Source organism: Magallana gigas, chromosome 5, assembly GCF_963853765.1.
Source record: "Magallana gigas chromosome 5, xbMagGiga1.1, whole genome shotgun sequence".
NCBI lineage: Eukaryota > Metazoa > Mollusca > Bivalvia > Ostreida > Ostreidae > Magallana > Magallana gigas.
In genome coordinates, this window is record NC_088857.1 from 14,117,746 (window position 1) to 14,134,171 (window position 16,426).

A 16,426-nucleotide genomic window follows, 5' to 3' on the forward strand; every position below is an offset into this window, starting at 1 on the left:
CTTGACTCCAGCGTCAATTTAATTAATTTGCCTTTTCTTATTGATACTAATGTGCAAAAGTTAACGTTACACATGGAACCACCGATCCACACACTTTTCATTTCATATCTCTGTAGGGTCCGAAAAATGACAATAGATAAATGAACAAATAACAGTTAAGCTACTAATTAACAATAAATTGTTAAAAAATATGACAAAAACAATAATTTTAACATTAAATTATTAGAGCATACATAAAAAACCCCAAACCAACAGACAATAAAAAAAACACACTTTGCCAGATAATTATACCATTGTTAAGGTCGCATTTTGCACCCGCTTTAGATGCAGTTTCGTTAAAACCCATATACCAAATGATAGACCATTCCTTAAAGAATGTATAATTCCTTAATTGTTATGATGTGTTTAATTACCCGCTTGTGCCTCATCACTACGTCATTTGCGTCACCGGTGATTTGATTTGTAGCGTTATCATAGACAAATACACTGGAAAATATAAATATGATATATACATACATGTAACTTTTAATTTGAAAAGCACTCGAAAATGCGACACTGACACTTGCATCTTTGTATGCTGTCGATGACTCCCATACGAAGTTGTTAACAATTGATACATTGGACAGGGGTACAAGATCCTTCACATGCAAACTGCAGATTAAAATCAACAACTTCTTTTCGCCTTAACTGTCTTCATATGGCTGGTTCATCCCAAAGTTTGTTTAGACCTTCATTATAGAATAAATCTAACCTTCATTAATCAGTCACAAGATGGATTCGCATGAAATTTAGTAACTGCTGAAAACAGATGAAAATGGGTCAGTAACAGTTTTTGGCTCCAGATGTACCTAGTGATTCCTCTTTAATCCTTTTCTAATAGTAGGTCTTTTCACCATTTAATTTGCTGTATGATTTATTTGTGGTTAATTGCATTATCGAGAGTCTAATTAATACTAGCCGTTTTCAGGTCTTATTAACATGTTTGATGCTGCATGGTTATTTTTGGTCTTTGCCGTCATCTGTTCCTTTATTGTTGATAAAGGCTAAAGCTGGGATTATGGATATCCGGGAAACCAAATAACATCGAAACAAATTAACTTCTTTCCATTATAAATGATTTTTCAAGTTTCAGTTACCGAACCATTCTCTTAAACTGCAATATCTAACCAGTAACAGCTGGATTGCTTTTGGTACAATATCAATTTACTAGTCTTTCGTTTTCCACAATCCGTTTTAATTTTTCTTTTGGTTGAGGACAAGAAATGTCTTCACTTAGAAATATATCGGGAAATGATGGAGAATACAAGATGTCACATTCTCTATTTGTCATCCATGTTGCCCTCTCTACTTTAATATTGGTTGCAGGAGTCTGTGTGAATACGATCAGCGTTGGAGTCATAGTCAGGCTAAAGCTTGCGCGGGAGAAATCCGTTCTCTTTACTCTTCATCTAATGATTGTAAACCTTGCAGCCAGCATCATCGCTATGTCCGTTTCGCTGGCGAACTCGTTTCATTCATCCGGAAGAAAGGACATGTTTTGTAGGATTACAGGGTTTGTCGTATTTTCTCTTATCGGTGTACAAATGTGTAACATTACTCTTATTTCTATTAGCGCATACCTGAAAGTGTCCCACTCCACGCTCGGAATAGGATTTTTTTCAAGAACTCGGAACGTTGCTCTTTGTCTGGGTATCATTTGGATCATACCATTATGTATCATGTCAATGCCTGCAACTGAACTCTGGGGAGAGTTCTCTCTCTCGAACCACGCGCCTTGGTGTTACCCATTCACTGGCGGATTTGGAATCTTTGTCGTCTGCTTTGCACTGATAACTAGCCTCTCGGCCCTGTTGTTTTCCTATGTTGGGATCATAAGGACCGTTTTACGAAGCAGACGAAGAGTCGAAAATGCAAACCAACTTGATAATCAGAGGAAAAAGAAACTGCGCAACGAACGACAATTAATAGTGGCCATCATCATCATGGTGACGTCATTTATTTTCCTTTTTCTTCCGTCAGGGATAATTCCTATTGTTGACCCTAACGTTAAGCTGGGTGTTGAAACCCATGTCATTTTCACTTATGTCATGTGGTCGCAAAATTTTCTGGACACGCTGATTTACTGTGCATTAAATTCGAAAATCCGAAATGGGATCAAAGATTGTGTGTTTTGTACTGATGTTCGTCGGCCAGACGCCGAGCGAAACGTCAGCATTATGTAAAAAAAAAAATGAAACAGACGATTCAAAGCGTAGTTACTAGGAGACGTGCTTGAACTCAGGAACTTTATATTGAACGCTGTATCATTTTCTGCTGTACTATAGCCAAACAAAAAAAAATTCAAACGGACAAAAATTAAAATAATCTAGACATAAAAAATATTGACAATATGGCATTCTGTAAATTTACATGTATACAGTGTATTTGACGGGAATATGTCTTGAACAAGTTATTTACATAATTTATGGTAATCTTACAGAAAATAAGATTTGCAATGATTTGTATATACATGTATCTTGTATTTAAAAAAAACTATTAGATGGAGCTCTTCATTAGGGAATAGAAAAATGTTTGTATCCTGTGTTAAAGTACATATTTATCTGTAGATTTTGACAAAGTATCAAATAGGGTTAAATAACAAATAATAAACAATTAAAGATTAAATCTAATTAAGGAAAATTATATGATTTTTGTATCAGCTTTTCTTTACTTCATATGTAAACGCACTTCGTACCTATCTTTCAAAACTTCTTTGTTCGTTCGTTTTATTTATTTTTTTTTTTATAGAAGATAGGCCTCAGCTACGTGTAGTATAGTGACACGTGTAAACTTTCTTGACAGTAAAAAATCCCTCTCTGAGCTGTAATTAGGGCCCCGCAAGGATTTGCGGGTGCCCTATATATAGTAATCACTCTGTCCGTCCGTCCTTCTGTCCGTCCGTCTGTCACTATACCGTCCACAAATTTCCTGTTTTTTTCTAATAACGTTTTTTATGGTTGCCCAATCAAGTTCAAATTTGGTATGGTAGTTCAGTAGGCAGAAATACATATTTTGATGCTAAGTTTGGTTCTCTATGTCTTCTGGTTTGGAGCTGGGGTGATGGGGTAGATTCCTAACTATGCATAAGATGAATGGGCAAAGAGAGGTAACTGCTGAGAATGAATGGGCAAAGAGAGATAACTGCTGAGAATGTTACCATTGTATACATGGAAGGCTGTGCAATATTTGTCCTTTGGGATTAATTAACCTTCCACAGGAAGAAAATCCTAAGCTTTATCTTTATCTGTCACATTGAGATTAATTACTGCACTGCCTGTGTCTGCAAATGAACTTTGTTTTGAAGTTAAGGTCAATTTTGAATGATGTGTAGTATATTCTTTGAAATATGGATTCAAAATATAATATTCATATTTTATTTTGGTTAAAATACCAAACACAATGATTTATAATAATTTATTGAATAGAGGCAAAGCCTAGGTATCATTGCATTGGTATCAATTCTTTGTTTTTTTAACAAATTTTATTTCATCCCATGTTAACCCACTTTATACCATGGATATGACTCATTGGATATTTTTTTGATATCCCACAGTTGTGACTTTACAATGGGATTTGCGTAGGCATAATGAAGTAAAATAATGTAGAGTTTTATAAACAGTGTAAACATTGATTGTGGTGTATAAAACATGGGATAAATAGAATCTCATATGATTTGTAGTATAATATGATTTTTATCCAACTTGTGTGTTTTATCCCCTCACTAAGGCTCAAGAAAAAAACACTTTAATTGTTGGATGAAAATCATATCCAACTACAAATCACGAGATCCTATATATTCCAGTTCTTTACATCTTCTGCCGGGCATTTATTTTTCATCATTGTTAATATAAAGAGGATGGAATTCAAAGTTTTTTTCACTTCTCTTTATTAATTGGCATAGCGGGGCCCTTCCTGACTGGTAAGTTTTCTAGTTTGTTATAAAACCTTCATCCAATGATATTACATGTATTTTGTCCTTGATTAATACAAATTTTTAAAATTTCATATGTGAACGTACTATGTCCCCTATCCCCTGTAAGTGTACATGTTTCTCGCATTATCACCGGTGTGAGATCGGTTTGTCCAGTGTGAGACAGCAGTGTGAGATTTTTCTGTCTTACACTGTGTATTACTACGCCGCTTTAAATCGTAAACAAACGTTTTCTGCTGTAGGGAAATGCAAAATGATTGATTGAGATTATTCATTAAGTAATTGTTTTGCTTAGTTAGTTACAATTTATCCTATTTTTATTGATAAAACTGTCGTCTGCTTTCATTTTGACTTGCACTATTTGAAGCACGCGAGGGATAAACCGAAAGTAATCTTTTAAACGTCATAACAGAGAGTGGTTTTTTAATGTAAAATAATGCGAGAAAAATAATCATTCATTATATACTCGTGTGGGATAGTGAAATTACACCTCGGGCCAAGATTCACGGTCTAGGACTCGGCAAAGCCTCGTCCTAGACCGTGAATCTTGTCCCCTCGGTGGAATTTCACTATCCCACACTCGTAATAATGAATGATTCTATTAATCTATAAATGACATTTCCTGTCTAGTGCAATGTTCTCTACTGAATGTCAAGGTGAGAAATCAAACATTAATTACATTTTCTAATCGTACACCCGTACGTTCTTTTAATGAATTCTTATTTTAACAGTGTACATGTACAGCAGAGAGAGAGAGAGAGAGAGAGAGAGAGAGAGAGAGAGAGAGAGAGAGAGAGAAAGAGAGAGAGAGAGAGAGAGAGAGATTATATTAATCAATGTTTAAGCCATTGTTCCAAAAATGTCAATTTTTAAAGAAAGGCTCTGGTTCCATGAAGGACGTTCAAAAAATGCTACGCTTGAAATACACAAAAATCTAGTATTATGGATGGATGAACATAAAAAAGGATTTTCTATAAATAACTGCTATGCTTTAATAGATATGACTGTACAAGTTTAAACCATTTTAATATATTCAATAGACCATTATGAAGGAGTTATATAGTTGTTTTAAACAATAGGCAATGCTTTCTTTTCAGGTACGGTATATTTACATCTCCCGAGTATATCCCCAGGCGGCTATGGTTGTATTGTGACTTTGACATCACTATAAATCAAGCTTAATTAAATTTAACTATGTCATAATGTTTTGGCAAATCAAAAAATAAACACTTTGTACATTTTGTTCTCTAATATTTCTGAGGTTTGCTTTGTCTACAGTCGATGCACGACGATACATGCAGGCTGAATAAAGCTAGTCATTAGGGGACGATAATAGACGCCTCCCTTTTCTAAACATTCCCATGATGCAGTTTGGTTTGTTTGCCGGTTTTTTGTTTTTGGTTTTTTTGTTGTTGTTTTTTTTTGTATACCCAGAATGTAATTATTTTAATTACTTTAAATATTTCCAACTTTGAAAGGAAATTGATTCTGCTGAAGTAATTAGGCTTTGTGATTACAACGAGTTTAACGTATCATCTGCAAAAATGTTTCTCGGGCGAGCAGTGTGGTTCATGAGCCTCAACTAAGTTTTCTTGTTAAAAAATAGAGTTATCTTTCTTCACGTGAAACCGCGGGCAGCTGGGAGCTCTCCGATACCAAAATGTGGGCTGAGCGGCAGTGCCATCATGTTCATGTGACACAGTTTGTATTGATACACAGGAGAAGGCAAGATTTCAACATTTTTGTTTTTGATTGACCCGGTATTTCTGAAAACTCGTCTAGCGTATGATTTTTTTTGCATGCATTTGCCGTAAGTATATAAATATCTTGCGCGGATCTAAATTTAAGGGACGCCACCCCCACCCCCGAAATACATACATGTACGAGACTTGAGAGCATTTGGATCCTCCTGGAAAACCCTTTCTTATGTAAAGAGATGAATGCAGGAGAAAACAAATATTGAAAAGCCCTTTTTTCTGAAAATTTTGGAGTTAAAGTAAAAAATTGTTTGCTTCAGGTTGCTATTCAAGATTTTGAAAAAAAATAAGTAGGTACAACTAAAGGTATGTAAACAAAATGATAAATGGGGTAAGATTTTGATACTTATTTAGTTAACATTCAAATTCACTTGCTTTGAAACATAAGGAATTTTATTACATACGACTTTCAACACCAGTAAAAAAATGAGGATGCAAGTTAACATTTTTTTTTCTATTTTTTCCAAATGTGAATTTTCATTGTACTTAGGTTACCCTAATCATGATATCTATGCATCATATACCACTATATGATTATTTTGGCAGGTGGGACTGCATCATTTTTATTCATGAATGCATATAAAAATCATAAAAATAATCAATGGTAACTTATAACAACTTTTTAATTAGCCTATCAAAAATTACATTTTGAAACATTACAAATATTACTGTACAATTTTTTGAGTGAAATTTCCATACTGGATTTTTTTTCTAAGCTATATTGCCTTGCTTTTTAAACATCCGGAAAGAATACATTGTGGATCCGGAAATATATTATATTCATATGCGGAAGAACAAAGGACTATATATGATAAGGGTCTAAAATGGCCCCCTAAAATGAACATCATCATTTTGATATCATTCTTTGTTTTCTTAGTACAGATATGTATGTGTTGTGTTTACATAATATTCATTTTGGTTCAAGTGCTCACAATTTAGAAATATGACATTGTAAAGACAACCTTTTCCCGCCATTTTTGCATTTTTAGCGTAAAACAGCTTGTTTTCAAGCAGTTTTTCCTTCCGAAAACATAGAGCGCATTCTTGAACAAATAAAATATTTTAATCAGAGATGTATCTAGCCAAGACTAACAAGTGACAACAAATTTTTCCTTGTTCAAGCATGCGCTCTATATTTCCCATTCGTAAATAGATAAGAAAAATGTCAATTTTTGGCTGATTTCGATTGAATTATAGAAATGGCGTCACTTCTGACGTCATATACTGCCAGTGAGTGCAAAAAAATCAAATAAATAGATGAAAATTATATTTTAAATCAACTCTTCTAAAATATTAGTTAACATTTTATTGTACCTGAAGCACTTTAAAAATTGCGAATTATGGGGGCCAAATTTTACTCTTATCATATATAGTTCTTTGTGAAACATTCCATAGATGTAATTGCCGTTAATTTTAAACACCAGCCCCCAACCAGATGTTCTTGAGGATTTCCTTTCTGTAACAGAAACCAGACACATAGACAAACTCTCAGTTTCTTTCTTTTTTACCCCTTTATTCTGCAACAATACTGGGTAATTTAAAGTAAACTCATGTCTTATCTTTTTTTCTCCCAAAGAGATGAAAACGAGAAGTTAATATGTAGGTTAACCCTTGCCTCGATATCTGATATCGTGAATGCGATGGTTTAAAAAAAAAATTCCACTTGCGAGTCTCGGAGAGAAATGTGAGTAGCTTTAATTTGGTGAGTTACATGCTGACATGGTCTTTGGCTGAACTAAACTTTGGTTGCTGTGCAAACGGTAACACATTTATGTTTTGGGATGCAATGATGCCTGGAAAAAGATCAAGCCATATGGCATGTCAATTTGGTAAAGCAAATGTTTGATGCTCATTTTTAATAACATACATATGTATTATACATATTATGTTATGTGGTAAAATTATTATAAAATCAAGACATTTTTCAACATTTTTACTTAGCATTTATAGAAGGAAGGGTTTATCCATGAAAATTAGTTTTAAAAGATGATGCTACAACTCTAACAACAGGAAATCTAAACAGGTACATTGTGCATACTTAATAATTAATTTACAACATTTTAAAACTAAAAGCATGCAAATCTACAAAGTTAAAAATGGTAATTGTAACAAAAAGAAAATAAGTTAGGAGGTAGACACTTGCAGCAAAAAAAAAAGTACTATCAAAATGCAAACTTAGATCTTTGAAGTCAAGGCAACTAATATAAGAGCTAGGCTCATGCAAACATATTATGTTGCAAATACATAGAACAGACATTCTTTATAGATACCGGTATTAGGTTTCTCTTGAATTTTTTCATTTTCAAAAACCATGCAAAAAATGTGAAAATTCCAGCAGTGATATGGTAACAGCAGAAATTCTGGTAATTGAATATGTAAATCTGTTTTCAGCCACAAAGAGAGGGGGTTGAGGGTCGCAGTATGAGAATTATGCTTTCTAATGCTTCTATGATAAGTTGTCAGGGGGAAATGATTAATGTCGAGTTAATGGCTTGACTGGAAGCAGTGGTGCTAGTAGCATATTGAGGAGAAGAAAATGTCCAAACTGTGAAATGTCACAGGATATTCAATTTTTTTTATGAAGATATATTTTATGAGATTTTTTAAAAAAGTTTTTACATTTTATGCGTATAAGAGTGCATATATACATGTATATAATAATCTTATGATCAAATTAAGGTACCTGGTATGTCAACTCTTTATCCTCTCTTTGATATGCTTCAGTTCTATATTTTCATTTTCAGACGGCTGCAATCAATGGTAACTATTGATATAACCACTCCCAGCTAGAGGTTCATGATAAATGAGAGAGAGAGAGAGAGAGAGAGAGAGAGAGAGAGAGAGAGAGAGAGAAAAATTGTTTGAAATGTTTGAAATTTCATGATTTGATTTCAGTCAGTTAACAAATCCTATCACATCATTGCATGCATTTCAATTTTTTTTCAGACCATCCGCTTTTCAGTATATGAAAGTTAGGCCACACCAATATAATTTCTTGTTCGTCAGATATCAAATTAAAAATAATAAGAGCGGCAAGCGATTACCAGTAAATAGTAAAATTATAATTTTTTTGTTGGCAAATTTTTTATAAGCATTGAATAAATAAATTATGTGCGGACAGTTATATATTTTCTACTTGTTTCTGATTTATGAAATAATTAAAATACAAAAAAAAAAATAGAGCAGAAATAGAACAGAAAACAGCGCAGAATTTCCTGGATGCAGAAAATTAATAATTATATTATTTGTATAGTTTAATTTAAATATGAGCATGCAGGTTCCGATGAACAAGAAGTTATATTGATGTGGCCTTATAAACATATTTCTAGTGGCCTTATAATCATATTTCTAGTGGCCTTTTTTGACTTGTTGATACATTTGAGAGTTTAAGGTAGCTATCCATGTACTTCTAGTGTGTCAAAGACTGTGAGTCATACAATGTTCAAGCATGTTAGTGTCTCCCCTCGAACACAGACAAAGGATGTCAGAAATCCAAACCCATCATAAAAACTCATTTTCGCGACCTGCTTTCCTTTCAAATACCTTGTACTTATGTTATACCTTCGTGCAAGATTCGTTTTTTATTTGGTCAATTTCTTTGTAAAAACCACAGGCAATTTGTTGGAGAATATCCCACACACAACTTCTTTTTGTCAACACAGGTTTTTTTTTTACGCTGATGAAGGAAAACATGACTGGAATCAGACCTTACATGTATTATAGAATGGATTTTCTTGTTGGTTTTTTATGGTGAATGATCTGGAATTTTTTGTAAGAAAGATACAAAGAAATAAGAACCGAAAACATTTCTTATTTTAATTCATCTTTATTTTATGTTTGGAGGCAAAGATCAAAGTAACGTATATAAATGTATATAGTTTTATGATGTTGGTCACATATGTATGCATGTGTTAATTTATATAGTCAAAGAGTTATTTAACATAGTTTAGAGAATTGTACAAGCTACATTATGGCAATTGAAAATGATTATGTAGATATTGATTATGAATCTAATGTACATGCATTAGAAAAGGGTGAAGTAGATATATTATAGCTCTTCATTAAAGTGTGTTTACCATGAATTATCTAATTACGCCGGAAAAAACACATACATTGTGAGCTGTGGAAGATTTCTTTTAAGATTGCATATAAATTCCGGGTTTTAAACATTTTATGAGAGAAAAATAGCAAATAAACATAAATCTGGGCTATGAAGAGTTTTTATGTGGTATGTTTATAGGAATATAAAGCTAATAGCTACATGAAATTTGATGAACTGATAAAAAATGGGGTGGGACCGGGTTGAACTTAGTACTTAGAGCAACAAGGCTCAGATGTTGGTTAAGGATAATTTCCGTTTATTCAATACCATGACTGACATGGGAATGAATCAGCCCGCTAGGTCTTTGTAAAGTGATGTAAGCCTTGTGAAAAGATCATTTAGTTGTGATAATTGGATCTTTCTTTGTCTGTTCATCTAGCTTTAGTCTAATTTTGGAGGTGTTTGTACATAACACAATTTTTTACAGGTTTATGTGGGGCTTTTTTTGGGTTCTGCAATATGGCTTTTTAATTGGCATATTATTCTCTGCTGTTTTGGTCATCAGATTTGCAACATTTTCTAGTACTTATAGCTTGTTAACATTTACAACCTAGGTCTTCCATAGATATTTGACCCAGGTCCTAAAAGCATATCTAGGTCCTCCACATCATCAGTTACTGGACATATATATAGGTCTAGGACAGGCTCATGTCTCGAACATTTACTTGATTACATGTATACCCAGTTGGCTTAATTGCATAGCAATACTATATCAACTTGTAAAGGTCCTTGTAGTAACTTGATGACATACTAAAATATGATATATATTTTATTTATAAATGCAGGGTATGAAATCAAAATTTAGAGATAATGATTTTGTATAGTTACTGGTGCTATTAGACAAAAATCCTAAAAATTTGGAACCAAGTCCATGCAGTTTTATAACCTTCCAATAAAAGGTCAAGATCCAATTCAAGTTGACATAGGGATCAAAAAGTAAAACACATCTTTAACAAGTAAGGTGAAAATGTTCAAATAAAAGCACCACAAAGAGAATGATGACAATGTAAAACATTCTAGGGAACACCCACATGTCGGATTGGAGGGGATTATCCTTTCAATTTGTCATAGTGACCAAATCCGTTGACCCTCAACAAAGTGGCTGAGCCTTCACAAAGGACTTTGGCTGGGGCAGTAGTGGCCTAGGACCACTCACTGAGGTACAGCCAATTTATTACTAATTTAGGGCATATTAGTGGACCATACACCCTGAGAGTAGAAACTTCCTCTCCAGCTTTGAGGATTAAAATCTTTACAAAAATAAAATGCATGAAATGGGTAAATTTACTAAAACTGCTTAAAACTAGGATTAGGATAAAAAGCATTTTGGTAGAAAATTATTTCAATTGATGAATTTTAAGGATTTTCGAGAATTAAGTTTTCTTTCATTTGTGACTCTGCAATAGGAAATCATCTGTTTTGTTGAACTCTGTAGAGATTTAAATGCCCGCCAGATAGAATGAAAAATAAATATAGAAAACTTATTATGTGACACAAAAAGAGAAAATCTGAGATTCTCAGTTCTTTAATAGGAAAAAATGATTAGAATGAATGAATTGTGGTGGTTCTTTTGAGAACACCTAGCAATTACAGGCTATCTGCTAGAAAATAATGGCTAGCTTCAATTAAGGGTGTGAAGTTTTGCGGTTCAATGTTTGTAAAGCGTTTTTTAAAATATTTTTGTAAATGTATTGACGAATTGTGATTTGACTTGCTGTCTTGTCAGATTAAATGTGTGTGTTCTGAATGGGGTTTTAATGTAGTTGTATTTTAAGGAACACCCAGGGCTTTGCTTAAACCAAAGTTACACTGACTTTAAAAGCCATAGGAAAATGGCTGCCTTTATTTCGAGTGTAGGGGAAAAAACAAGAGACTTGTAGTGCACTGAATACATTGTATTATTTCATGTCCATGTATCAACTATGTCCCTTTCATATGAAGCTTAATATAATTGCTCTTAATTAATCTAGACTTGCTTTGCTATGGTCTGACAGAAGTGACAAGCAACGTCAGAACAAAAGCAACAGCACATGTATTCTAAGACTTGACGCTTTGTGCTATTAATTATAATGAATTTTTTTCTATTTTCAAACGAAACTTTTGTTTTTCAGATATGTACAAGGTTAATGTGCTTTACGGATGATGAAACTGCAATGATCATCATAGATGCTAGCTGGTATTCCATGCAAGTAAGCAGTGCAAACTTTTAGCATGCTTGAATTACAAAGCATATTACATGTACATTATCATTTGTTTTACCTAGTAAGTTACCGGGTATGTTGTTTCATTATGTTCTTGAAAAAATAAAATGAATTGACCCCAGATTCTTCAATTCACTGTAATAACCTGACTCTAGTGGACAACTTATACTGCTCCAAGATGTATATAAAAGAGTCTGTCCATCCATCTGCCTGTCTGTTTGTTTGTATGCTGTCACTTGTCTGGAGCAAATCATCTCTCCCCTTGGTCCAATCTGGTTTATAATCCACCCACAGATTGTGTTAGTTTAAAGGGTGAGAAATTACCTTAAACCACAGACCTCTATGAAAAAATCCTTGTCAGGACCATATTTTTCTCAACTTATTCCTATTTGGCTCATAGTGCTTGTCGGTAAAGGGTGTGCAGTGACTTTAAACCAAGTTTCTATGCTCAAGATGAAGGTCATTCCAGACCCCTGTGTCAAAGTCTTGTACATGTATGTATTATCTCAATGGCCTTACCAACAGTTTGCCACAAATTCACCCATAGACCAGTGCCTAGGGGATAAAGGATGTGCAATGATCTAATTCATAGGTCAGAGGTTAAGGTTAAAGCAAAGTCCTCTATAAAAAATTCTGATCTTTATTCAAACTGGACCCTTTGAGATGGTCACTATACCGTAACTGTAACTTTGTTATTGAAAGCTCAGTTTTGTGAGTTTAGTTTTATGGTTGTCATAACTATGACATGGAACCAAAAAATTCCACAATAATCTATTAACAATTAATATTAAGTATACATATATGTAATCTAGTCCTCAAAATGATGAACTTGCTTTTTTGAACTTTGTAAAGTTTATGTAAATTGTATTTGCTCTGGCCAAAAAAAAGAAGGATCTGTACCTTTACAGAGTGACATCAGAATAAAATTCTAAAGACTGGATATAAATTGAAAACCACCACATAGTTTTGAATTGGGGAATGAAACAGACAAACTTCATACAATATCCGTTCAGGTAAAATTACGAGGAATAATAAGGACATTATAGAACTGTGTCAATTGGTTATCCCTTTGTTACCATGTAAAGCAGTGGATACCTTTTGTTTGCCGACAGTACTTTTAGCAAACAGTTGGAAAATGGTTTTGTGGGTTCATTGAATTTCGACTCATTGACAAGTGTTTGCATGGCTTGTATCCCTCACAAGAAATCGTCTTAATCTTGTAGGCCCAAAAGATTTGATTATTGGTGGCCTAATCGAGACTTCTTTGCCAGAAGAGGAGAGAAAATTTAAAAGTCATTATTGATCTCCCCATTTTGTATTCATTATACTTTGCCAGATATTGAGCACCCTATAAGAAATGGATGATAATATATTGGTAAACATCTCAATTTTTTTTATCAGAACAGCACGTGCTTAATTGCAAGTTTTAATGTTGAAATAGGTCAAGGTCATTTTGCCCTGTCTGATGGTCATGTCTATATTTAGAGTACATCTTTAAAATGTGCTTTTTGAGTGCAGATTTGATTCAGTCTGATTCCTATGAACAATATCCATGCAAGTATATTGGTGAGCTAGTAGTTAATGGTGCAGACATGGCAGGGCAGGACATCTGTGTGGTTTGTCATGTCACAGCAATGATTTGGTCTCAGTTGCGCTATGTTACTTTTTTCTACATATCTCTAGAGTGACAGGTGGACGATCTGGGACAGCTAAATGATTTAGGCGACAGTTATGACCATAAATGAAGTAATGACCATCCACTGGACAGGCATAGGCTGAGGCTCATCATTCTTAGCACGTTGGATTTGAAGAGAGAAAGTGCTCACCTGTTGTAAAAAACTAGAAATGTGCATTTAATGTACTTTACAAACCAAATTTACGAAAAATATCTTTGGTTTTGTTTTCCATTTCAAATACTAATACAGCATATGTGTTGAAAGATATAAATTAGATTTTTAAACAATCATTTTTAGTTAAATTTTATTTTCAAATACTTTTCCTCTCTCTCTCTCTCTCTCTCTCTCTCTCTCTCTCTCTCTCTCCAACTTAGTTGAACAGATTGCCACATGACTTAACACTGGCTGGCAACTGAAAAAATAACCATAAATAAAAGTTTTGGAAACATTTTGGCATTTGGCAAAGAACCCTTTGTGTCCCAGAAGATAATTTATCTGTAGTTTAAAGCATACCTGAAATTCTTTCAAATGAAATAAATGCAATGTAACCTTATCATGTTCTAACCAGTGAACTGGAAATAAGTATTTGATCAATTAAATCATCATCTCCATTATTTAGTAAATTATTTGTCATTTCATTTTTAGAATAGCTAGAACTTTATGAATTTTACCTAAGGACTCAGCAATTGAAACCAGTGTTTATTATAACTTTCTCTAACAATTTTATAAAACACTATATTCATCACCTTTCAAGAAAAAAACATTTTTAGAAATCTGTTGATTCCATGCAGTTATAGTGTTTTGCTTACAAGTTTATAAAACACTAATCGATATTCGTTTTAAGTTAAACCATTTGATGGATATTGTATATATATTGTAAAATTTAATGTATGGTAAACCAGATTATACGAGTCAATTTCAGTTTTTATATTATGAAGTTATATATATCTTGTTGTGTCCATATTTTTGACAATTAACACTTATCTTCATTTCAAAGGAATTTGGAGAGTAGAATGTACCGGTATATTATTAAAGCAGATTTTGGATTACTGGTAAATATTGATATTAAACATCATTCTCATCAGAATTTGAATTTGAATCTACAAAATTCTATATAGATCACAACAATTTCTGCTTCTACAGTAAATGAATATGGAGTCATATAAAGTTTTTTATACACATATATTTTTGCAAGTGTTAATTTTTATTTTAAGGTTGTTGCAAGGGGCTAGAAAACAAGCTGTACCTTCAAATCATATCTGATAAATTGATAGCTTGTACCCTTGAACTTGATTGAATTATGTTTTACAGGGAAAAAGTTTACTAGGTCTACATGATGGTAAATTGAGTTATCTTACAGACTCTGCGTGATCAGATAGAAATGAATTGTGTTGAAGTGCATATGATCCACTCTTTCTTGTTTTTTTCTTTTTTCAATTTTTTGGCATAAAGTTTCAAGTTCAAGTTGTTTATCAACTGTGTGCAGCAAATGTTACAAAGTTTTGTCATAATTGCATGTTACGAAGACGACCTCTTTTTTCGAAATAAAATTCTTATCAAAAATCTTTTTGAGGTTGGATATGAAAGGTGATAGTCTTCATGAATTTGTCATTTTTATGTTTCCCTCTAAATCATAAAATTCACACCGAGTTGACCAGTCTCGGATTCTCCAAAAAGGCTTACAAAAAAGATCATTTATATCATCGTCAAAATTCAGATCTGGAGCAGCGAATAATGGTTTGATAGTAGACAGGGTTGACTTGGATCAAATTTCAAATCATGTAAGCAGAAACCCAAGATAGTGACTGTAAATTGCTTCCATTCACAAGAAAAATGTTAACGTTCAACTCAGGTATTTTCCTGCATAGAGATTCCTATTTAAGCAAGACCCATTTACAGGGGGCTCTTTTTTTTTGTGTATGTGTGTGCTGTGGTTTGTCTATTCAAAAATGAGTTTGAATGCATTGTGGAGTGCGAATATGCTTGAGTGAATCCGTGAAGTGTTGGTGTTATACCAGGTATAATGAAACACACCATACAGCCCTGAGGCAACACAGCTAGGAAAAAAAGGTGGGATGGTTCCCTCTATACTGCTACCGCTACAGAGCTTTACATAGATAGTGTTTATGTACACATGCAGAAGGGGGATCCCAGAGGCAGATGGTGCAAGAGGAGCTAGTCTACAGGAGTTGGCAGGAGTGTGGGGGATTTATTTTTCTGTGAATGACTGCCGTAGTGTGTGACTTGCTCTGATCTACATTTTGATTGTCTGTATGGTGTTAAAAACCACGTGTGTCTGTTGTGAACGGGAATTAAATGTCTGACCCCAGAATTTTTTCTCTCTGCAGTGAAACTGGAATAGATTCCTAAGTTTTTTTTGTTTTTTGATACCATTATTTACAATCGGAATCAGGAGGCATCTATCAAAGATTTCTGCAACTGTGTTGTCTTTGCAGAACATGTCATCTGCAATATGTAAGTATAGAATTGTTTGGTCTACTGGAAGGCATTATTTTCAGCATAACCTGTCATATATCTATTAAGATGATGCAAATGAATGTTTGGGAGGGAAGACACTGTTTAATAAGAAAGGAAAGTGCTTGTCTCAACAATCAAGATTTAGCAATTCCGATCCAAGATTCGGAGACATAGCATCAACAAACATCGGCCAATTGGGCACCAATTAGATCAGTTACAGACAAGACAATCCAGGCAGATCA

The 16,426-nt window shown here is 33.7% G+C and overlaps 1 protein-coding gene across 3 annotated transcripts in view; it reads left to right on the forward strand.

Moving 5' to 3' along the window:
- Nucleotides 1–11,925: 11,925 nt before the first annotated feature.
- The window catches only part of LOC105322770 (zinc finger protein GLI4), a 52,715-nt gene continuing 48,214 nt past the window's right edge, over nucleotides 11,926–16,426 (forward strand). The window contains exon 1 of one of the 3 annotated variants that reach the window (XM_011421652.4): nucleotides 11,926–12,018. The gene's annotated coding sequence lies outside the window, so the exon portion shown is untranslated. Of the gene's footprint in view, nucleotides 12,019–15,595; nucleotides 16,182–16,426 lie in introns of those variants that run through there. The other 2 variants (XM_011421651.4, XM_011421654.4) reach the window with 2 other exon arrangements.